Genomic DNA, 23,211 nt, shown 5'->3' with positions numbered 1-23,211 from the left:
GCTGCCTAGAGGAAGGCTAGTGGCACTGTACTAACGTGTACAAATGCCGGGCGGCCATCCCTGTGTTGTAGACACGCCCACTCTTCTGCACACTGTGTGGGCGTGTCTTCTGATCTCACCTCAGCAGCGCGCTGGCAGGATGCTTCCTGTCATCCTCCGGTATGAGACAGAGCAGCTTCAGAGAAGAGGTCAGCAGGGGGACCGGGGCAAGAGGTCAGGGACAGGGCCGATCCTGCGTCGGAGGCTCTGAAGCACGGTGTGAGGATTTATTGCACCAGTGTGAACTTTCATGCAGCTCAGGTCGATCTGTCAGTGGGAGTCATAGGCTCCAGCGTCACCCGATCTGCAGGAAAGTTCAAACTACAGCAATAACTCCCAGTCAGGGTCAGACCCCAGTATACAGAGTCATCCTGCACTGACTGCTCCTGAGCCTGGCTCCAGAACATTATATGTCACATATAATTCCATACATTATAATGTGAGGTCTGCAGCCAGTTCCAGGTGTGATCAGTGCATATAACACTGCAGGCATGTGCTCATAGTATAGGACATTACTACACAGATTAGTGTATGACTGGTGTGTAATATACCAGTGGTGGTGAACATATGGCACGCATGCCAGAGGGGGCACACAGAGCCCTCCAGATGGGCACGTGCGCCATCTCAGCACTATCGCTGCCACCACTCTCTTCCCTAGCGTCGGTGCTGCAGCCACTCTCCTCTGCTCCTAACTCCCCCATCAGGCCACGCGCCGTTCCATCAGTCTGCGCACGGGCTGAGGACGGGGATCTCGCACGGGCTGAGGACGAGGATGGCGTGCGGGCTGAGAAGAGTGGTTGCGGCACTATTGCCAAGATGGCGCTCGTGCCCACAGGTAGGACTGATAGATGAAGAGACCAGATCAGCGTTGGAACGGGCAGAGGTAAGTGGATTTTTTTTTTAATGTGAGGCCATTATACTATATGCAGCGTCACATGGGACCATTATACTGCATGCAGCATGATGTGTGGCCATTATACTGTATGCAGCATGATGTGTGGCCATTATACTGTATGCAGCATGATGTGTGGCCATTATACTGTATGCAGCATGATGTGTGGCCATTATACTGTATGCAGCATGATGTGTGGCCATTATACTGTATGCAGCATGATGTGTGGCCATTATACTGTATGCAGCATGATGTGTGGCCATTATACTGTATGCAGCATGATGTGTGGCCATTATACTGTATGCAGCATGATGTGTGGCCATTATACTGTATGCAGCATCATGTGTGGCCATTATACTGTATGCAGCATCATATGTGGCCATTATACAGTATGGAGCACTATGTGTGTCCATTATACAGTATGAAGCATCAAGTGGGGCCATTATACAGTATGGATCATCATCTGGTTCCATTATACAGTATGGAGCACTGTGTGGCCTTTATACAGTATGGAGCATCACGTGGGGCATTATACAGTATGGAGCATCATCTGGTTCCATTTTACAGTATGGAGCATCATGTGGGGCTATTATACTGTATGGAGCACAATGTGTGGCCATTATACAGTATGGAGCTTCATGTGGGGCCATTATACAGTATGGAGCATTATGTGGGACCATTATACAGTATTGAGCACTATGTGTGGCCATTATACAGTATGGGATACAGTATGGAGCATCATGTGTGGCCATTATACAGTATGGAGCACTATGTGGGGCCATTATACAGAATGGAGCATCATTTGGGACCACAATACTGTATCAAGCACTATGTGGGACCATAATTCTGTATGGAAGGCAATGCAGAGCCCCGTTATGCTGTATAGAGCACTATGTGAGGCCCATTACACTGTATGGAGGACTATGTGGAATCATTACACTGTATGGAGGACATTTTGTGCAGATTATACTGTATGGAGAGCTGTGTTGGGTTTACCTTTGGAAAATCACACTGTGATGGGGTCATCATTCTTTGTTATTCTATAGTATAGACACTATAGGGCGCTAATGTAGGAGTTGTCTTTCTAATATAAAACCTCAGTATTGCGGTTAAATTGCCGTGTTGGCACTTTGTGATAAATAAGTGGGTTTTAGATTGCAGTTTGGGCACTCGGTCTCTAAAAGCTTCGCCATCACTGTAATATACATCATCTCATGTCTATACAACCTTTATACCTAAAGCACCAATTGGTTGCTGGTATAAAATAGAAGTGACAAAAACTTGTATTAAAAATATAAATTATTATTTCAATATTAAAATGATTTAAAACAGGAAATGGTACTGAAAGAAAACTGAGGCAAATTAACTCATATAATTTAGAATTTTAGCAGCATAGATATACGATATAGCAGCATGAGTCTAAATAGTATCTATTGCCCAAAACCTTGGCTAAAATACATTAATATGTAGGACGTGTGCCTATATATAGGGGCTATGTGAGGGCTCATACTATATAGGGGCTCATACTGAATATTAGGGGCTATTTGGGGCTCATACTGTATATAGAGAGGCCATGTGAGGGCTCATACGAAACATAGAGGGACATGTGGGGGCTCACATTTTTTTTTAAGTGTCTATGAGGCGGCTCATACTGTACATAGTGGGCTATGTGAGGACTCACACTAAATATAAGGATCTATGTGAGGGCTCATACTGTATATAGGGGGAACCTGTTGAGCTCACACTCCATATAAGGGGTTATGTGACAGCTCATGCTGCAGATAAAGAAGTTATGTGGAGGCTCATACCTCATATGGCGGGCTGTGTGTGGACTCATACTGTATATACGGGAGATGTCAGTATACTTAAAGGGAACCTGTCACCAGGTTATTACCATATAACCTATGACCACCACCTTTCAGCCCCATGTGACAGTGTTCTAATGCTGTGTATATGACGCCCTGTGACGTAAAAAAATAGGTTTTATTATACTCACCTACTGGGCAGTCCGGTCCGATGGACGCCGCTGGTCTTGTGCCTCCTCTCATCTTGCGATGGTGTTCTCCTTCCCTCCTTCGTTTGGGTGATGCATCCTATGTCATCCACACAGTGTTCCCCATTGTGCTCCTGCTGTGCAGGCGCTCTTCTGTCTGCCCTGCTGAGGGCACAGCACAGTACTACTGTATAATGCTCATGCGTCAGCGCTCTTTGGCCTTTGCCCGCACATGCGCAGAACTTTGCTCTGCCCTGAGCAGAATTAATTTCAGCTTATTGGTTTGGCCTCCACGACAGTCATGGTCTGTCATGTGGCCCCTCTGAGAAATTATATTTGATGTGTATACAGATGATATGTAACTGATATATCACATACCACGGGCTGGATTACATCCGGATTAGCTGCAGATTGAAAGCTGCGTACAACCGCAGTGTTCAACCCGCAGCGTCCAGATGTTACAGCATAGTGGAGGGGATGTTATGAAATCCCGTCTCCACTATGCGTGTGAACACGCATCCGGCGGCCCTGCGTTTATGGACACGCGACGCGTCTTTTTAGAACACAGCATGTCTGTTCACCTTGCGGTGATGATCCGTCTCCGCAAGGTAAAACACAGGGCCCTATGTGTGAGGTGCGGTGATTCCGGATGTGTGCAATGAACACATCCGGAATCACCGCTCGTACAGAAGGGGGCAGGGCTTTGGGTGGAGCGGGTTTTCCGCTCAATCCGGACCGTGGACACGCACCCTAAAAGAATCCTCCTGTGTGCAATGACTCTATATAATATAGGAGTTTCACTTTTTGTATCGAAGAAATTAAATAAATTCACTTTTTGATGATATTGTAATTTTGTGAGAAGCTCCTGTATATGACCTGTCAGTCTCTTTACAATGTAAGTCTATGGATCCTCATTTTGAGCCTGGTTCTCATGCTCCATAGACTTATATTGTAAAAGCCACTTATGGGTCACTGAGCACAGTGTGACCTGTAGAGTCTGAATAGCCCTCAGGTGACTTAGAAGAGGAGAAACGCTGTATACTGGAGAAGACTGCGATCTGTGAGTCCATTAACACACTGACACTGCACTAAACTAACATTTAGGCTATGTGCACACGTCAGGATTTTCTGCAGAATTTTCCTAAACAAAACTGGACTTTTTCTGCAGGAAATCCGCTTGCGGTTTTTTTTGCGTTTTTTATTCCGGAGCTTTCCCAATGCATTATATAGCGGAAAATTCATGAACATGCTGCGTTTTTTACTGCGATGTGCTTTTTTAGTGGAAAAAAACGCAACGTATGCACAAATTGTGGAATGCATTATAAATGATGGGATGCATATGTATGCGTTTTTTAAGAGTCTTTATCGTGTTTTTATAGGGGAAAAAAGTGAAAAATCCTGAACTTGTGCACATAGCCTTACACAGATTTAAAGAAAAAAGTTAATGACTGTTTCTTAAGGTGGACTGTTTTGTTTGTTTTACAATGGAGGTGTGTATATATGAATCAATTCTATGAGGACAAAATGCAATTTCCAAGCCACACACTTCTTTTTTCCAACACTGTTTCCTGGGCTCTAGATGATTTTCTGCAGTGATTCTGTGTGATGGCACGTTACTGAATCATGATAGAGCACTGTACACATGGTCACGATTCCCTAGAATTGCCAGCGTAGTGATTGCAAGTATGAGTTTGCATACTTGCGATGCTCACGAGCAGACTAGAGTCTGAGACAACTCTCTGAGTAGCTCACTGAGAGAAGTGGATGAGAATCTAGTCAGCATTTGACCACAACTATCCCATCATTACTCCGACTTTATCTTTTCAAACTCTTGTAACCTCTACTCCCTTTTAAAATCAGCCAGAGGTAAACACAATGAGGGTATGTGTCCACAATCAGGATGGCCGGCGGTATCGTCGGAGCGGCAAACCCGCTCCGCGCTAAGCCCCGCCCCCTTCTGGGACGCGATGATGCCGGATGTGTTCATTGTACACATCCGGTATCATCGCTCCCCTCGCATAGGGCCCTGTGTTATTCCTTGCGGCGATGCAGCGTCGCCGCAAGGAACACGGACATGCTGCGATCTGAAAAGACGTGCAGCATGTCCGGAGTCGCAGGGCCGCCGCGTGCGTGTTTCCACGCATAGTGGACACAGGATTTCAAAAAATCCCCTCCACTATGCTGGAACATCTGGACGCTGCGTGTATGACGCTGCGGCCCCACGCAGCGTCAACCACGCAGCGTTTCCTGACCGTGGACACGTACCCTAAGGATGTGCCGCTGCTAATGGGCCACTGCTGTGTACTTGCCCCCCAGGCCAAAACTTGCCAGCCAGCCCCTGTCAGGGGCTCTGCAAACGCAACCTGACGCCCGCAGAGCATTCTATCAAAGTCTGCATTTCAAAACGTCACTACTTCCCTTCCAAACCCCGACGTGTGCCAAAACAGTGGTTTACCCCCACATATGGGGTATCATCGTACTCAGGACAAACTGGACAACAACTTTTGGGGTCCAATTTCTCCTATTACCCTTGGGAAAATAAAAAATTGTGGGCTAAAAAATCATTTTTGAGAAAAGAAAAATTATTTTTTATTTTCATGGCTCTGCGTTATAAACTTCTGTGAAGCAATTGGGTGTTCAAAGTGCTCACTATGCTACTAGATAAGTTCCTTGGGGGGTCTAGTTTCCAAAATGGGGTCACTTGTGCGGGAGCTCCAATGTTTAGGCACACAGGGGCTCTCCAAACGCGACATGGTGTCCGCTAATGATTGGAGCTAATTTTCCATTCAAAAAGCCAAATGGCGTGCCTTCCCTTCCGAGCCCTGCGGTGCGCCCAAACAGTGGTTTACCCCCACATATGGGGTATCATCGTACTGAGGACAAACTGGACAACAACATTTGGGGTCCAATTTCTCCTATTACCCTTGGGAAAATAAAAAATTCTGGGCTAAAAAAAATTTTTGAGGAAAGAAAAATTATTTTTTATTTTGACGGCTTTGCGTTATAAACTTCTGTGAAGCACCTGGGGGTTATAAGTGCTCACTATGCATCTAGATAAGTTCCTTGGGGGGTCTAGTTTCCAAAATGGGGTCACTTGTAGGGGAGCTCCAATGTTTAGGCACACAGGGGCTCTCCAAACGCGACATGGTGTCCGCTAACGATTGGAGCTAATTTTCCATTCAAAAAGTCAAATGGCACGCCTCCCCTTCCGAGCCTTGCCGTGCACCCAAACAGTGGTTTACCCCCACATATGAGGTATCGGCGTACTCAGGAGAAATTGCCCAACAAATTTTAGGATCCATTTTATCCTGTTGCCCATGTGAAAATGAAAAAATTGAGGCTAAAAGAAATTTTGGGTGAAAAAAAGTACTTCTTCATTTTTACGGATCAATTTGTGAAGCACCTGGGGGTTTAAAGTGCTCACTATGCTTCTAGATAAGTTCCTTGGGGGGTCTAGTTTCCAAAATGGGGTCACTTGTGGGGGAGCTCCAATGTTTAGGCACAAAGGGGCTCTCCAAACGTGACATGGTGTCTGCTAGCGATGGAGATAATTTTTCATTCAAAAAGTCAAATGGCGCTCCTTCCCTTCTGAGCCTTACCATGTGCCCAAACAGTGGTTTACCCCCACATGTGAGGTATCGATGTACTCAGGAGAAATTGTCTAACAAATTTTAGGATCCATTTTATCCTGTTGCCCATGTGAAAATGAAAAAACTGAGGCTAAAATAATGTTTTTGTGAAAAAAAAGTACTGTTTCATTTTTACAGATCAATTTGTGAAGCACCTGGGGGTTTAAAGTGCTCACTATGCTTCTAGATAAGTTCCTTGGTGGGTCTAGTTTCCAAAATGGGGTCACTTGTGGGGGAGCTCCAATGTTTAGGCACACGGGGGCTCTCCAAACGCGACATGGTGTCCGCTAAAGATTGGAGACAATTTTTCATTGAAAAAGTCAAATGGCGCTCCTTCCCTTCCGAGCCCTGCCGTGTGCCCAAACAGTGGTTTACCCCCACATATGAGGTATCAGCGTACTCAGGACAAATTGGACAACAACGTTCGTGGTCCAGTTTCTCCTTTTACCCTTGGGAAAATAAAAAAAATTTCGCTAAAAGATCATTTTTGTGACTAAAAAGTTAAATGTTCATTTTTTACTTCCATGTTGCTTCTGCTGCTGTGAAACACCTGAAGGGTTAATAAACTTCTTGAATGTGGTTTTGAGCACCTTGAGGGGTGCAGTTTTTAGAATGGTGTCACTTTTGGGTATTTTCAGCCATATAGAACCCTCAAACTGACTTCAAATGTGATGTGGTCCCTAAAAAAAATGGTTTTGTAAATTTTGTTGTAAAAATGAGAAATCACTGGTCAAATTTTAACCCTTATAACTTCCTAGCAAAAAAAATATTTGTTTCCAAAATTGTGCTGATGTAAAGTAGACATGTGGGAAATGTTATTTATTAACTATTTTGTGTCACATAACTCTCTGGTTTAACAGAATAAAAATTCAAAATGTGAAAATTGTGAAACTTTCAAAATTTTTGCCAAATTTCCGTTTTTTTTCACAAATAAACTCAGAAATTATCGACCTAAATTTACCACTAACATGAAGCCCAATATGTCACGAAAAAACAATCTCAGAATCGCTAGGATCCGTTGAAGCGTTCCTGAGTTATTACCTCATAAAGGGACACTGGTCAGAATTGCAAAAAACGGCAAGGTCATTAAGGCCAAAATAGGCTGGGTCATGAAGGGGTTAAAAACACCAGTTAGTTATTCAAATGGCCAAAATCGACTGTCTTCCCACTTTGATGCCAGTTCGGATGCACAGAATGCATTTGGACCAGGCTTGAGAGACCTTGTTTTGATGCAGGACATCACTATCTCTGTATTCTTAGTGTGAGATCAGTGGCCCAGCGTCATTTAACCCTCTAAAAACATCAGTTACTTATTCAAACCTGTGAAAATGGGCTGTTTGCCCACTTTGATGCCAGTTCTGATGCCAAGAACCCATTTGAGCCAGGCTGAAGAGACCTGGTTTTGATGTGGGGCTCCCTTTTCTATATGTCTGCACTGTGAGATCAGTGGCCCAAAGTCATTTAACCCCTTAAAAAAGTCAGTTACTTATTCAAATCTGTGAAAATCGACTGCCCACTTTGATGCGAGTTCTGATGCCAAGAACCCATTTGGGCCAGGCTAACGGGACCTTGGTTTGATGCAGAGCATCACTTTCTTTGTATTCTTTAGTGTGAGATCAGTGGCCAAAAGTCATTTAACCCTCTAAAAACAGAAGTTACTTATTCAAATCTGTGAAAATGGTCTGTATGTTTGCCCACTTTTATGTCAGTTCTGATGCCCAGAACCCTTTTGGGCCAGGCTAACGGGCCCTGGGTTTGATGGGGTGCAACATTATGTATGTAATGGTCGTGTGGAATCAGTGGCCCAAAGTCATTTAATCCCTTAAAAACACCAGTTACTTGTTCAAATGTTTAAAATTCAGCTGTTTGCCCACTTTGATGCCAATGCAGATGCCCTGAACCCGTCTTGGCCAGGCTAGAGAGACCTGGGTTTGTTGCAGGGCATCACTATCTGTGTATTCATAGTGTGAGATGAGTGGCCCAAATTGAACCCCTGAAAAACACCACTTATTTAAATGGCCAAAATCGACTATCTGCCCACTTTGATGCCAGTTCTGATGCCCAGAACGCATTTGGGCCAGGCTGAACAGACCTGGTTTTGATATGGGGCATCACTATATCTGTATTCTTAGGCTTCTTTCACACTAGCGTCGGGCTCGGCCCGTCGCCGTGCGTCGGGCCGAGGTCCCCGACACTAGCGTTGTCCCCGCCGCACAACGGGGGCAGCGGATGCATTTTTCCAGCGCATCCGCTGCCCCATTGTGAGGTGCGGGGAAGTGCGGGGAGGTGGGGGCGGAGTTCCGGCCGCGCATGCGCGGTCGGAAAAAGCGGACCGTCGTGAGCAAAAAACGTTACATGTAGCGTTTTTTGCTCCCGACGGTCCGCCACTGCACAACGCATTCGTCGCACGACTGGTGCGACGTGTAGCAATCCGTCACAATGCGTCGCTTCATGTTAATCAATGGCGAAAAAACGCATCCTGCAAACACTTTTGCAGGATGCGTTTTTTCGGCAAAACGACGCATTGTGACGGAATGCAGTTAACGCTAGTGTGAAAGTAGCCTTAGTGTGAGATCAGTGGCCCAAAATCATTTAACCCTTTCATTAATGCTCTTCGGTGCCCATTTTTGTGCCAGTTTTATAATTTGTGTAGCTGTTTTTAAGTGTATTCACATCAAGGCACCTCGCTGCATTCTTTGTTATAATTGTGATGCTTATTATTTGTTATTAAACCTATAAAAGACAAAAGAAAAAATTGCCTTATAAGAAACTGACGAATAGGAAACTAACTTCACCCTGGTCAATTTAATGTTACATGACTCTTCCGCTGGAGTGGGCGGCCAAGAATGTGTAATTAAACTGTGTTCCCTTGTGCTGGCGAAACTACGCCTCTATCATTCGGCGGCCAATGAGTGCCTCAACCGCTGCTAACGCTGTTCTCTCGCGAGTGTGGGACTGAGGAAAAGGCTAACTTCAAACTGAGTAGAGGAGGTGCGAGCTGCCTAGCGCGCTGCTGAGGTGAGTCTGTTGTGTCTGAGCACTGCTGGCGGGATAGCCTGTGAGGCGGGCATGGATTGCTACCTAATTCTCCTCATTGCATGGTGCGATCCAGAAATCTAGACATTGGTGCCTGCTCGATTTATAGTTGAAAGTTTATTCAGTGTGAAGCCCTACGTAAGGCATCCGCCGGAGTGCGGCCTCAGAATAGCGCGGTGTCTTGTGTGCTGAGCACATGACTTCTAATTATTGGATTTTGGTGACCGTAGTCTTATCCAAGAGTTGAGTAGCATCGCGATTCCCTCTTATTTTGCATGTTACTGGCCTTCCTCTGCTTCTGATTCATAGTTGTCTCTTCCACGGCGAACGCTGCGTGGAGCTCAGCCCATGTGTGTGCATTGCCAAGCCTTGGCTCCCAGACTGCTCTGTGCTGACGCCGTTTGCTTCCTTTCCTGGTGTCGGTGTAAGTGAGTGGCGGCCACAGAAAGAAGAGCCAGGATTGAGACCGGTGTGTGTGTGTGTGTGTGTGTGTGTGTGTGTGTGTGTGTGTGTGTGTGTGTGTGTGTGTGTGTGTGTCTGTGTGTGCGTGCCTGCGCACGTTGTGGGCTCGGCCAGTGTGTGTGTGTGTGTGTGTGTGTGTGTGTGTGTGTGTGTGTGTGTGTGTGTGCCTGCGCACGTTGTGGGCTCGGCCAGTGTGTGTGTGTGTGTGTGTGTGTGTGCCTGCGCACGTTGTGGGCTCGGCCAGTGTGTGTGTGTGTGTGTGTGCCTGCGCACGTTGTGGGCTCGGCCAGTGTGTGTGTGTGTGTGCCTGCGCACGTTGTGGGCTCGGCCAGTGTGTGTGTGTGTGTGTGCCTGCGCACGTTGTGGGCTCGGCCAGTGTGTGTGTGTGCCTGCGCACGTTGTGGGCTCGGCCAGTGTGTGTGTGTGCCTGCGCACGTTGTGGGCTCGGCCAGTGTGTGTGTGTGTGTGTGTGTGTGTGTGTGCCTGCGCACGTTGTGGGCTCGGCCAGTGTGTGTGTGTGTGTGTGTGTGTGTGTGTGTGTGTGTGTGTCTGTGTGTGTGTGCCTGCGCACGTTGTGGGCTCGGCCAGTGTGTGTGCCTGCGCACGTTGTGGGCTCGGCCAGTGTGTGTGTGTGTGTGTGTGTGCCTGATCACGTTGTGGGCTCGGCCAGTGTGTGTGTGTGTGTGTGTGTGTGTGTGTGCCTGCGCACGTTGTGGGCTCGGCCAGTGTGTGTGTGTGTGTGTGTGTGTGTGCCTGCGCACGTTGTGGGCTCGGCCAGTGTGTGTGTGTGTGTGTGTGCCTGCGCACGTTGTGGGCTCGGCCAGTGTGTGTGTGTGTGTGCCTGCGCACGTTGTGGGCTCGGCCAGTGTGTGTGTGTGTGTGTGCCTGCGCACGTTGTGGGCTCGGCCAGTGTGTGTGTGTGCCTGCGCACGTTGTGGGCTCGGCCAGTGTGTGTGTGTGCCTGCGCACGTTGTGGGCTCGGCCAGTGTGTGTGTGTGTGTGTGTGTGTGTGTGTGCCTGCGCACGTTGTGGGCTCGGCCAGTGTGTGTGTGTGTGTGTGTGTGTGTGTGTGTGTGTGTCTGTGTGTGTGTGCCTGCGCACGTTGTGGGCTCGGCCAGTGTGTGTGCCTGCGCACGTTGTGGGCTCGGCCAGTGTGTGTGTGTGTGTGTGTGTGCCTGATCACGTTGTGGGCTCGGCCAGTGTGTGTGTGTGTGCCTGCGCACGTTGTGGGCTCGGCCAGTGTGTGTGTGTGTGTGTGTGTGTGTGTGTCTGTGTGTGTGTGCCTGCGCACGTTGTGGGCTCGGCCAGTGTGTGTGTGTGTGTGCCTGCGCACGTTGTGGGCTCGGCCAGTGTGTGTGTGTGTGTGTGTGCCTGATCACGTTGTGGGCTCGGCCAGTGTGTGTGTGTGTGTGCCTGCGCACGTTGTGGGCTCGGCCAGTGTGTGTGTGTGTGTGTGCCTGCGCACGTTGTGGGCTCGGCCAGTGTGTGTGTGTGTGTGTGTGTGCCTGCGCACGTTGTGGGCTCGGCCAGTGTGTGTGTGTGCCTGCGCACGTTGTGGGCTCGGCCAGTGTGTGTGTGTGTGTGTGTGCCTGCGCACGTTGTGGGCTCGGCCAGTGTGTGTGTGTGTGTGTGCCTGCGCACGTTGTGGGCTCGGCCAGTGTGTGTGTGTGCCTGCGCACGTTGTGGGCTCGGCCAGTGTGTGTGTGTGTGTGTGTGTGTGTGTGCGCGCCTGCGCACGTTGTGGGCTCGGCCTGTGTGTGTGTGTGTGCGTGTGTGCCTTCGCACGTTGTGGGCTCGGCCAGGGTGTGTGCGCCTGTGCACGTTGTGGGCTCGGCCAGTGTGTGTGTGTGTGTGTGTGCGCCTGCGCACGTTGTGGGCTCGGCCAGTGTCTGTGCGCACGTTGTGGGGCAAAGCTCAAACGTTCAGAGCTCTAATCATGATTGATCAAGATGAGACGGCACAGAAGTGGCGATACCACATGTTTGTTTTATTTATTGTGAAATACATCTTTTAATTTTAATGAAAAACTATATTTTCATTTGAACTTTCATTTTTTTTCATATCTTTGACCCCCTTCCCCCCGCCCCAGTGTGTGTGTGCCTGCGCACGTTGTGGGCTCGGCCAGTGTGTGTGTGTGTGTGTGTGTGTGTGTGTGTGTGTGTGTGTGTGTGTGTGTGTGTGTGTGCCTGCGCACGTTGTGGGCTCGGCCAGTGTGTGTGTGTGTGTGTGTGTGTGTGTGTGTGTGTGTGTGTGCCTGCGCACGTTGTGGGCTCGGCCAGTGTGTGTGTGTGTGTGTGTGTGTGTGTGTGTGCCTGCGCACGTTGTGGGCTCGGCCAGTGTGTGTGTGTGTGCCTGTGCATGTTGTGGGCTCGGCCAGTGTGTGTGCCTGTGCACGTTGTGGGCTCGGCCAGTGTGTGTGTGTGTGTGTGCCTGTGCATGTTGTGGGCTCGGCCAGTGTGTGTGCCTGTGCACGTTGTGGGCTCGGCCAGTGTGTGTGCCTGCGCACGTTGTGGGCTCGGCCAGTGTGTGTGCCTGCGCACGTTGTGGGCTCGGCCAGTGTGTGTGTGTGCGCGCGCCTGCGCACGTTGTGGGCTCGGCCTGTGTGTGTGTGTGTGTGTGTGTGCGCTTGCGCACGTTGTGGGCTCGGCCAGTGTGTGTGTGTGTGTGTGTGTGTGTGTGTATACGCCTGCGCACGTTGTGGGCTCGGCCAGTGTGAGTGTGTGTGCGCGTGTGCCTTCGCACATTGTGGGCTCGGCCAGTGTGTGTGTGCGCGCCTGTGCACGTTGTGGGCTCGGCCAGTGTGTGTGCACGTTGTGGGCTCGGCCAGTGTGTGTGTGTGTGTGTGTGTGCGCCTGCGCACGTTGTGGGCTCGGCCAGTGTCTGCGCGCACGTTGTGGGGCAAAGCTCAAACGTTCAGAGCTCTAATCATGATTGATCAAGATGAGGGGGCACAGAAGTGGCGATACCACATGTTTGTTTTATTTATTTTGAAATAAATCTTTTAATTTTAATGAAAAACTATATTTTCATTTGAACTTTCATTTTTTTTCATATCTTTGATCCCCTTCCCCCCGCCCCAAGCCTGTTTGCACCTTCATGATCAGGCCAAATTTTACTATACTGACCATAGTCGCATTATGTGGAGCTCTGGAGCGCTTCAATGAAATTTGGTGGAAACTTGAAAATGTTGCAGTTTTTAAACTTTTAATTCTAATGTCTTTAAACCAGAGTGTTATGTCACATAAAATAGTTAATAAATAACATTCCCCACATGTCTACTTTACATCAGCACAATTTTTTAAACATCTTTTTTTCAGACGTTATAAGGGTTAAAAGTTGACCAGAGATAGATAGACAGATAGATATCATTTTATTTTTTTAATTTTTTCATTTTTACAACAATTTACAATACCATTTTTTTAGGGACCATCTCACATTTGCAGTTACTTTGAGGGGTCTAAATGACAGAATATACCCAAAAGTGACACCAGTCTAAAAACTGCACCCCTCAAGGTGCTCAAAACCACATTCAAAAAATGTAGTAATCCTTCAGGTGCTTCACAGGAATTTACAGAATGTGGGAAGAAAAAAATAAACATTTTAACTTTTTCATTCTCAAATTTAGACCCAATTTTTAATTTTAACCCCCAAGGGTGGTTTGCGTGTTAATGACAGGCCAATTTTTACAATTCTGACCACTGTCCCTTTATAAGATTATAACTCTGGAATGTTTGCATGGATCCCGGTGATTCTGACATTTTCTCGTGACATATTGCACTTCATGTTAGTGGTAACATTTCCTCGATATTACTTGCGTTTATTTGTGAAAAAAAACAGAAATTTAAAGAAAATTGTGAATATTTCGCAATTTTCCAATTTTGAATTTTCATGCCCTTAACCCCTTCCCGACCTGTGAAACAGCGTATGCGTCATGAAAGTCGGTGCCAATCCGACCTGTAATACATATGCTGTGTCACAGAATGATCGCGTTCCTGCAGATCGTGTGAAAGGGTTAACTGACATTTCACGTGACCTGCAGGAACAGGAGAAGTTGTACTTCAGCCCGGGGGGGGTGGCTTTGCCTCCCCGTGGCTATGATCGCTCTGATTGGCTGTTGAAAGTGAAAGTCAATCAGAGCAATCATAGTATTTCACCAATGAAGCTTGGTGAAATACTACAATCCAGCCATGGCCGATGCTGCAATATCATCGGCCACGGCTGGAGACCCCGATCTGCCCCCGCCACCGACTGATGGCCGCCGTCACTCTTTCCTCCCCTACGTCCTAACCTCCGCTCCCCCCCGCGGTCCAATCTCACCCCCCCGTACTTACCGAGTCCCGGTGTCCCTCCAAGTGCCCGTCAGTCTTCTCCCATGGGCGCCGCCATCTTCCAAAATAGCGGGCGCATGCGCAGTGCACCCACCGAATCGGCCGGCAGATTAATTCCAGGTACATTTAGATCGCTGTGATAGGTTCTATCACAGTGATCAAAATAAAAAAAAATAGTAAATAAACCCCCCCCCTTATCACCCCATAGGTAGGGAAAATAATGAAATAAAGAAAATATACAGTATTTATTTTTATTTTTCCACTAGGGTTGGGGTTGCAATTAGGGTTGGGGATGCAATTAGGGTTGGAATTAGCCTATGTGCACACGGTGCGGAGTTGGTAGTGGATTGGCTGCTGCGGATTCGTAGCAGTTTTCCATCACGTTTACAGTACCATGTAAACGTATTGAAAATCAAATCCTGTGCCCATGGTGCGGAATATACCATGCTGAAACGCAGCGTTGTATTTTTCCCTTCACCATGACAGAACCGCACATGAGAGATGGCATCCGCCCCCAGGAACAGGAAACCTGCAGCAGAGATAAAAGAATGGGGCGGCCACTCTCTCCTCAGTTTGGTTTCCTGTTCCTGCAGGTGGACGCCTGTGGCAGAGCTCATACCTCCGGAGGGATACCCTCTGATGATTCCGGTCCAGAGGCCGAGGTCCGCGGGGGGGACCAGCCATGCTCGGCGGCACTGCGTGCGGTGCTGTCCGGGTGAAGGAGCTGCTGTACCGCGCCTTTTTCCTCTCGCTGGACTCCCCGGCGACCGCTCTGGGCAGGAGGCAGGTCCGAGGCAGGGGGCGTGTCCTTCACTGACGCCGGCCGCCGAAGTGAAGGATGCCGACTTCCGGTCGCGCCGGAAGTGACGTCACACGCCGAAGGAGCCGGTGTGCTGGACACTTCCGGGCGGAAGCTGCTCCAGAGGCGCGCACACCGCTCCTTCAAAATACTGGGAGCAACTGATTAGCCGCTGGTCCTCTACAGCACGCAGTTTGCCTGCTACAATGACCGAACCAGCGATGGATCCGGAGATACCTGCACCCAGAATGTCTGAGGAGGCGCAAGCTACCGCGGTATCCGGGGTCCTGGAGGGGTGAGTGCCTTTGTAAGGCAAGATCACACACACTGATACACTATATACTGTGTCTTTTTAGGGAAGGAAAGCCACCTCTAAACAAAAGAATAGGGCTTGTCCACTATGTAAGGTGACACTCCCTAAACTATATACCAAAAGAATCTGCCGGGCCTGTATAGATAAAACAATCGCAATCCAACATCAGCAATATCTCAGACTGCTAGTAAACCTCGGAAAAACTCCTACCCACCTACAGTATCAATGTCTTCCATTTGGGGTAGCCATAGCACCCCGTGTATTTACCAAAATTATTTCCGAAGTGGCGTCCTTCATCAGAAAAGAAGACATATTGCTGGTGCCTTATTTGGACGATTTCTTGGTGATAGCAAACAGCAAAGAAGATTGCGAGAAAGCAGTCACAACAATTCTAGACGTGTTAACGAAATTAGGGTGGATGATAAATCTGAAGAAATCAAGACTTGTCCCAACACAGTCTCAAGAATTCCTCGGGATCCTACTAGATTCCATCAAACAGGAGTGTATCCTCCCACAGAGGAAAATACAGTCTATCCAACAGAAGGTACAACTTTTTCAGCTGCAACGGTCTATCTCTCTACAGAATGCAATGTCGCTCCTGGGAGTTCTAACGGCGACAATTCCAGCAACACGGTGGGCCCAAAGCCACACGAGAGAGTTGCAATGGCAGGTACTAGCCGAGCAAGCAAGAAATCCTTGCAATCTGAATCGGAAGATTCTCCTGTCTCCAAGGGTCCAAGACTCACTAAAACGGTGGTTAAAACCAGAAAATCTGAGCAAAGCGGTACCATGGTCATTACAAAATCCAGTAGTCCTCACCACCGATGCGAGCCCATGGGGATGGGGAGCGCATGTGGAGGATCAGGTCCTACAAGGTCAATGGGAGCCCTCAATGACAACAGCGTCTTCCAATCTAAAAGAACTGTCAGCGGTGAGACAAGCGTTTCTTCAAATGGGAGAGAGAATACAAGGAAGGCATGTGGTGGTGTTATCCGACAACAACACAACAATAGCTTATATAAATCGACAAGGGGGTACAAGATCACCATCCCTGATGGCAGAAGCCAAAGAACTTTTCTTGTGGGCCGAAAGCAACCTTCTCTCTCTAACCGGAACATACTTAAGAGGATCAGAGAATCAAGTTGCCGACTTCCTAAGCCGTCACCCGTTACATCAAGGGGAATGGGCCCTGAGCCAGGAAGTCTTTGGGGAAATATGTGCCAACTGGGGCGTTCCAGAAATAGACTTATTCGCCACAAAACAAAATCGGAAAGTGAAGAAGTTCTATTCTCTAAACCCAAGAGAACAACCGGAAGGGGTGGACGCGTTTCTATACCAGTGGAACTTCCATCTAGCATACGCATTTCCCCCAATACCGTTAATCCCGACAGTCCTCAGGAAAATTCGGGAAGACAAGGCACGAGTAATACTCATAGCTCCCTTTTGGCCGAGAAGGGCATGGTTCACATGGCTCAGACGCATGTCTATCTCGGACCCGTGGATCCTTCCAGATACATCCCTACACCAGGGACCAGTTCAACACCCTCAAGTACACAGGTTACATCTCACCGCCTGGAACTTGAGAGGGGACTTCTACTGGCAAAAGGATTCTCGAACCCTTTAGTGACCACATTGCTCGCTAGCAGGAAAAAAGTCACCTCAGAAAAATATCAAAAAATTTGGCAAAAATTCTTGGAATTTTCGGGGCGACAGTTGTCCCAGACAAGCCAAGAAGTCCCGGTAAAATAAATTTTAGAATTTCTCCAAAAAGGGTTGGAGAGAGGGCTATCTACTAGCACCCTGAAGGTGCATGTCTCCGCCCTGGGTGCGCTGTTTGATCACAAACTTGCTGACCACCCTTGGGTCTATAGGTGTTCATCCGAGCCTCCTTTACATCTAGACCCTCAAAATTATCTCCCAAGGTGGCTCCCTGGGATCTAAATTTAGTTTTAAATGCTCTAACTGTTTCCCCCTTTGAGCCTCTTGATTCTATTTCAATAAAATCTTTAAATATGCAAATTGCCTCTGCTGAAAAAAAGAGGACTTAACTCTATAGCGCCACCTATTGGAAGTAGCGATCCTACAAGTCACAATCAACCCTTTAACGAGTCGTGCAATATGACTTAGGATAAAAGCCAAACCAGTATCTCAATTCGCAGACACGGTGTTTCGGGCTGTTGGCCCTCGTCAGTGCGAAGCATGAGAACTGATTTGGCTAGGTGAGAGGCTCTGGACATGGGGTCTAAGGGGTATCGTTTCTCCTTATGGAGAGTGACATACCATCTCTGAATAAAATCTTTGACACTCAAAACTGTCCTCCTGGTTGCTCTAACCTCAGCCCGCCGTACTTGCGAGCTGCAGGCTATTTCAGTAAACCCCCCTTACACTACCTTCCAGGATGACAGGGTAATTATTAAAACTGACCCAGCCTTCCTACCAAAGGTCAATTCTAAATTTCATAGGGACCAGGAAATTATATTACCCTCATTTTGTCCTCAACCAAAATCCCAGGGAGAGCAAACCTTCCATTGTCTTGATGTCAGACGCTGCCTGCTTCAATACATAGAAGCCACAAAATCTTGCCGTCAGTCATCAGCCCTTTTTGTCACCTTCCAGGGGACAAACAGGGGAAAAAAGACCTCAAAGGCAACTATTGCACGGTGGTTGCGTACGGCTATTTCACTTTCGTATTCCTCTTCTGGCCAAATCCCCCCACAGGGTGTTACGGCCCACTCCACGCGTGCTATTGCCACATCCTGGGCGGAAAGGGCAAACGCCTCGGTGGAACAGATTTGTAGGGCGGCAGTATGGTCCTCACCCTTTACCTTCTTCCGACATTATAGGCTAGACTTAGGTCTATCAAACTTGTCTTTCGGGAGAAAGGTGTTATCTGCTGTTGTCCCACCCTAAGGAGTCTTCTATTTTCTCCTCTCGTGCGGTGCTGTCATGGTGAAGGGAAAAAATGATAATTACTTACGGGTAATTTGATTTTCCAGAACCATGACAGCACCGCATTAATTCCCGCCCTGTCTTGGTGATGGTTGTGTGAGTCACAAAAAAAAAGGAAAAAAAAATAAATAAATAAATAGTATATAAATAGTGTGTATATATATATATATATATATATATATATATATATATCTATCCTGGGGGCGGATGCCATCTCTCATGTGCGGTGCTGTCATGGTTCTGGAAAATCAAATTACCCGTAAGTAATTATCATTTTTCCGCACCATGTCAATTCTTTGTGCGGATTTCGCAGCGTTTTACACCTGTTCCTGTATAGGAATCTGCAGGTGAAATCCGCACAAAAAACATTGGAAATCCGCAGTAAATCCACAGGTAAAATGCAATGCGTTTTACCTGCGGATTTTTCAAAAACTGTGGAAAAATCCGCACAGGAATCCGCAACGTGGGCACATAGCCTTAGGGCTGGAATTAGAGTTAAGATTAGGGTTAGGGTTGGGATTAGGGTTAAGGGTGTGTTGGGGTTAGGGTTGTGATTAGGGTTATGGTTAGAGTTGGGATTAGGGTTAGGAGTGTGTTGGAGTTAGAATTGAGGGATTTTCACTGTTTAGGCACATCAGGGGTCTCCAAACGTGACATGGCGCCACCATTGATTCCAGCCAATCTTGCGTTATAAAACTCAAATGGTGCTCCCTCCCTTCCGAGTCCCGATTTGCACCCAAACAGTGGTTTACCCAAACATATGGGGCATAAGCGTGCTCAGGACAAACTGGACAACAACTTTTGAGTTAAAATTTCTCCGGTTACCCACCCTTGTAAAAATAAAAAAATTGCGGGCTAAAAAAATCTTTTTTTTTTTTTTTTTTTTTTTTTTGGGGAAAAAAAATGATTTTTATTTTCACGGCTCTGCTTTATAAACTTCTGTGAAGCACTTGGCGGTTTTAAGTGCTCACCACACATCTAGATAAGTTCCTTGGGGGGGGTCTAATTTCCAAAATGGAGTCACTTGTGGGGGGTTTCCACTGTTTAGGCACACAGGGGCTCTCCAAACGCGACATGGTGTCCTCTAATGATTGGAGCCAACTTCTCATTCAAAAAGTCAAATGGCGCTCCTTCCCTTCCGAGCCCTGTCGTGCGCCCAAACAGTGGTCCCCCCCCCCCCCCACATATGGGGTATCGGCTTACTCAGGACTAACTGGACAACAACTTTCGAGGTCTAGTTTCTTCTTTTACCCTTGGGAAGATAAAAAAAAATTGTTGCTAAAAGATCATTTCCAGTTCACCATCCTGACAGCACCATTTGGAGGACGTCCGTCTTACTCTCAGTAGGACAGGAACAACAAGCCGTTAAAAGTACCCTCCCCACTCCACCCACCAGTGTTTTTCCTGTCCCACTGTGGATAGGAACGGCAAGCCTTTCCTCCGACGGTGCTGTGCAGATGGTGGGGATCGGGGGGGCAGCCTTTCCCTTCCCTGCCGCAAGACATCTGCGGCTGATACCTGTTATGGGGGGTCCCTCAGCCTCCCCAGTGCAGCGCTGCTCCTGGGGTCGGGTCCGGGCGCTTCCTGCCGGGGGGGTGAGTGCGGTGGCCGGTTCCAGCAGCGGCCGGTTCCAGCATGCGGCTGCAGCGTTCCCTAGAGTCCTCTTTCAGGTGGTCACTTCCGGGTCCAGCGGCCGCGACACTTCCGGTCGCGGCAGCGTGGGAGCATGGCGCCGGCAGCATCGCCGGCCTCGGGGCATTACAGCACGGTTAACCGCAGCGGCGGTAAGGAGGGCAGGATCAACCAGGTAAACGTCTTAAAGGGGTCTTTGTCGCCAGCCATCCTGACAAAGGGAGCACTCGGCTATATGGTTAAAACTGTACTCACTATGGAGGAAACAGCCAGATCTGAGGGGACTGACCAGCTTCAGGGGCACGTGAGTAGGCTATACTAAGCCATACCACAATGCTCACCCCTCCACCTACTTCCCTATCTACAGGGTGTATATATGTATTTCTGTCTATCCTAGGCAGAGCCTCCTATCCCCGCATCCGAAAGGAAAAAATCATGGAAAAGTAAATGCCCGATATGTGCTGCTAAATTTCCGGAAAATTGGCGGAAGCCACTATGCAAGTCGTGCACATCAAAAATTGTGGGTGAAGAACAGACTGCATTGTTAACCAGTATGAGGACAATGATTCGTCAAGAGGTTCAGGCATCCATCTCAAGCTTGAATCTTCCCCAGACAAGCCAGTCGGAACCGCAAACATAGCGGAAAAGACCAAGAGAGTCTAGTCCCTCCTCCGAAGGAGAGACTTCGGAGGATTCTGACCAGGAGGAAAGGGACAGATCATTGGGCAGAGGGAAGAGATATCTCTTCTCCGCGGCAGATACAGATGAGCTTCTTCATGCAGTTCGTAACACCATGCAGTTACAGGACACGCCAGAGGAGACCTCGATCCAGGATGAAATGTTTGGCGGATTACATGCCCAGGTCACAAAGGTTATTCCAGTTAATAATCACATCCGTTCCATGATCCTAGAATAATGGCAGGAAGCGGAGAAGAGACTAATAGTACACAGAGATTTCAGACTCCGTTTGTTTGCCTTATAATCCAGAGGACATTAAAGTGTGGGATGAAGTTCCCAAGATTGATGTTCCGTTGGCAAAAGTGGCAAAGACCACCTCAATTCCATTTGAGGACTCCTCTGCTTTAAAGGATCCAATGGATCGCAAAGCAGATGGACTGCTCAGGAGAACTTGGGAATCCTCCGCAGCAATAATACGGGCCAATATAGCTGCAACATCGGTAGCCCGGTCAATGCATCTATTGATAGATGATTTGGAGGAACATCTCAAAGCTAAGACTTCCACAGATGTTATTCTCAAATCTCTACCGTTACTTAAGCTCGCAATAGGCTTTATGGCAGATGCCTCATCAGAATCCGTGCGCTTCGCTGCCAGAAGCGAGTCCTTATCCAACGCGGCCAGAAGAGCTATCTGGCTAAAGACTTGGTCGGGGGATATCCAATCAAAAAATAAACTGTGCGGAATCCCATTCTCAGGGAATAAAGTATTTGGGCCAATTCTAGATGACATCTTAGAAAAAGCCTCAGATAAAAAGAAGGGGTTCACTGAGGAAAATACAAAGAAATACCAGCCCTTTCGTAGATCCCGACCTAGTCAGAAGACAGACTACAGGGGGAAAGGGAAGACTGGGAGGTGGTCTTATCCCAAGGGTGGAAAGGATAAAGACTCCATCTTCCCAAGTGCAGGTGCAGGAAAGCCAAATAAATGACATCAAGGTGGGTGGTCGGTTACCAAAATTTCTAGGGGGTTGGCAGAAAATATCCCAAAATCCTTGAATTCTCCAGGTAATTGCTCAGGGGTACAAGCTAGAGTTCTCCAGCAGTCCCCCAGAAAGATTTTTTGTAACCCGACCCTGTCCGCTCTCGGACTCCTCTATGTGGACAAACATCCAGGAGTTGATAGTTAGACGCAATAATCCCAGTACCCATCTCAGAAAGAGGCAAGGGCCATTACTCTCACTTATTTTCAATAAAAAAAACCTTCGTGAAACTCCCGAACGATCATAAATTTAAAACCCCTAAACAGGTGGGTCCGGTACAAAAGATTCAGGATGGAATCCATAAAGTCCACAACGCCTCTCATAGACAAAGACATGGTGATCTGCAACTTAGATCTAAGCAATGCATACTACCATGTCCCAATACACACTTCCTACCAAAAGTTACTGAGATTCACCCTAATGAACAAAGGAATAATGTATCACTTCCAGTTCAGATGTCTCCCCTTCGGGCTTGCTTCAGCGCCCAGAATATTCACCAAACTAATGTCAGAAGTTGTAGCCTATCTAAGAAACCAGAATGTGGCCATAGTGCCATATCTGGACGACTTTCTGATAATGGCGAGATCAGAGAAACTTCTCAAAATAGACTGCAGCTTCACACTCTCCATCCTACAGGACCTGGGGTGGATTGTGAATTGGAAGAAATCTTGCCTGGTCCCAAATTCCAGAACAAAATTTTTTGGGGTCATATGAGACTCCAACGTCAGAACATCTTTTTTACCGGGAGACAGACAGGAGGCCTCGATCAGGCACATACATCAATTCAGAAGGAGTACCCCCTCCATAAGAGAGGCAATGAGGATTCTGGGCTTTATGACAGCATGCATACCCTGTGTGAAATGGAGCCAATTCCACTCGCCGGGATTACAGAGAGAGGTTTTGAAAGTTTGGAACAGGAAACAGAGTTCCCTAGACTAAAAAGATGATTGTGTCTCCGTCAGTAAAGAGATCCCTAACCTGGTGGACCACACTGAAAAACCTAAAAGAGGGAGTTCCATGGATCCTCGATCTGTGTTACGGTTACCACAGACGCCAGTCAATTCGGATGGGGCGGACATATAGAAAGGACATATTACCAGGGAGAATAGACTCCTCAGATTGCTGCAAGGTCGTCAAACTTCAGGGAGCTGTATGCGATCTGGAAGGTGTTATACCAGGCCCAGTCACAGGTCAGAGGCAGACACGTAAGGATACTGTCCGACAATGTCACAGCAGTGGCATTTCTAAGACACCAAAGAGGTCTAAAACATCCACCGCTGCAACACCTAGCAGACCAAAGTTTCAGATGGGCAGAGAAATCTGTCAAATCCATCTCGGCAGTTCAGCTGGAAGGCGCCAAGAATCAAGTAGCAGACTTCTTGAGCAGAACACCTGTACATCCCGGAGAATGGGAACTGAAC

General features: G+C 47.8%; 1 protein-coding gene across 5 annotated transcripts in view; it reads left to right on the top strand.

Moving 5' to 3' along the window:
* Positions 1 to 9,432: 9,432 nt before the first annotated feature.
* The window catches only part of SPDL1 (spindle apparatus coiled-coil protein 1), a 430,051-nt gene continuing 416,272 nt past the window's right edge, over positions 9,433 to 23,211 (top strand). For 3 of the 5 annotated variants that reach the window (XM_077266080.1, XM_077266081.1, XM_077266078.1), the window contains exon 1: positions 9,436 to 9,571. The gene's annotated coding sequence lies outside the window, so the exon portion shown is untranslated. Of the gene's footprint in view, positions 9,572 to 23,211 lie in introns of all 5 variants that reach the window. The other 2 variants (XM_077266079.1, XM_077266077.1) reach the window with 1 other exon arrangement.

This window comes from Ranitomeya variabilis, chromosome 5, assembly GCF_051348905.1.
Source record: "Ranitomeya variabilis isolate aRanVar5 chromosome 5, aRanVar5.hap1, whole genome shotgun sequence".
Taxonomy (NCBI): domain Eukaryota; kingdom Metazoa; phylum Chordata; class Amphibia; order Anura; family Dendrobatidae; genus Ranitomeya; species Ranitomeya variabilis.
The sequence above is the reverse complement of the archived record's forward strand: the minus strand, read 5'-3'. Positions and strand labels throughout refer to the sequence as shown.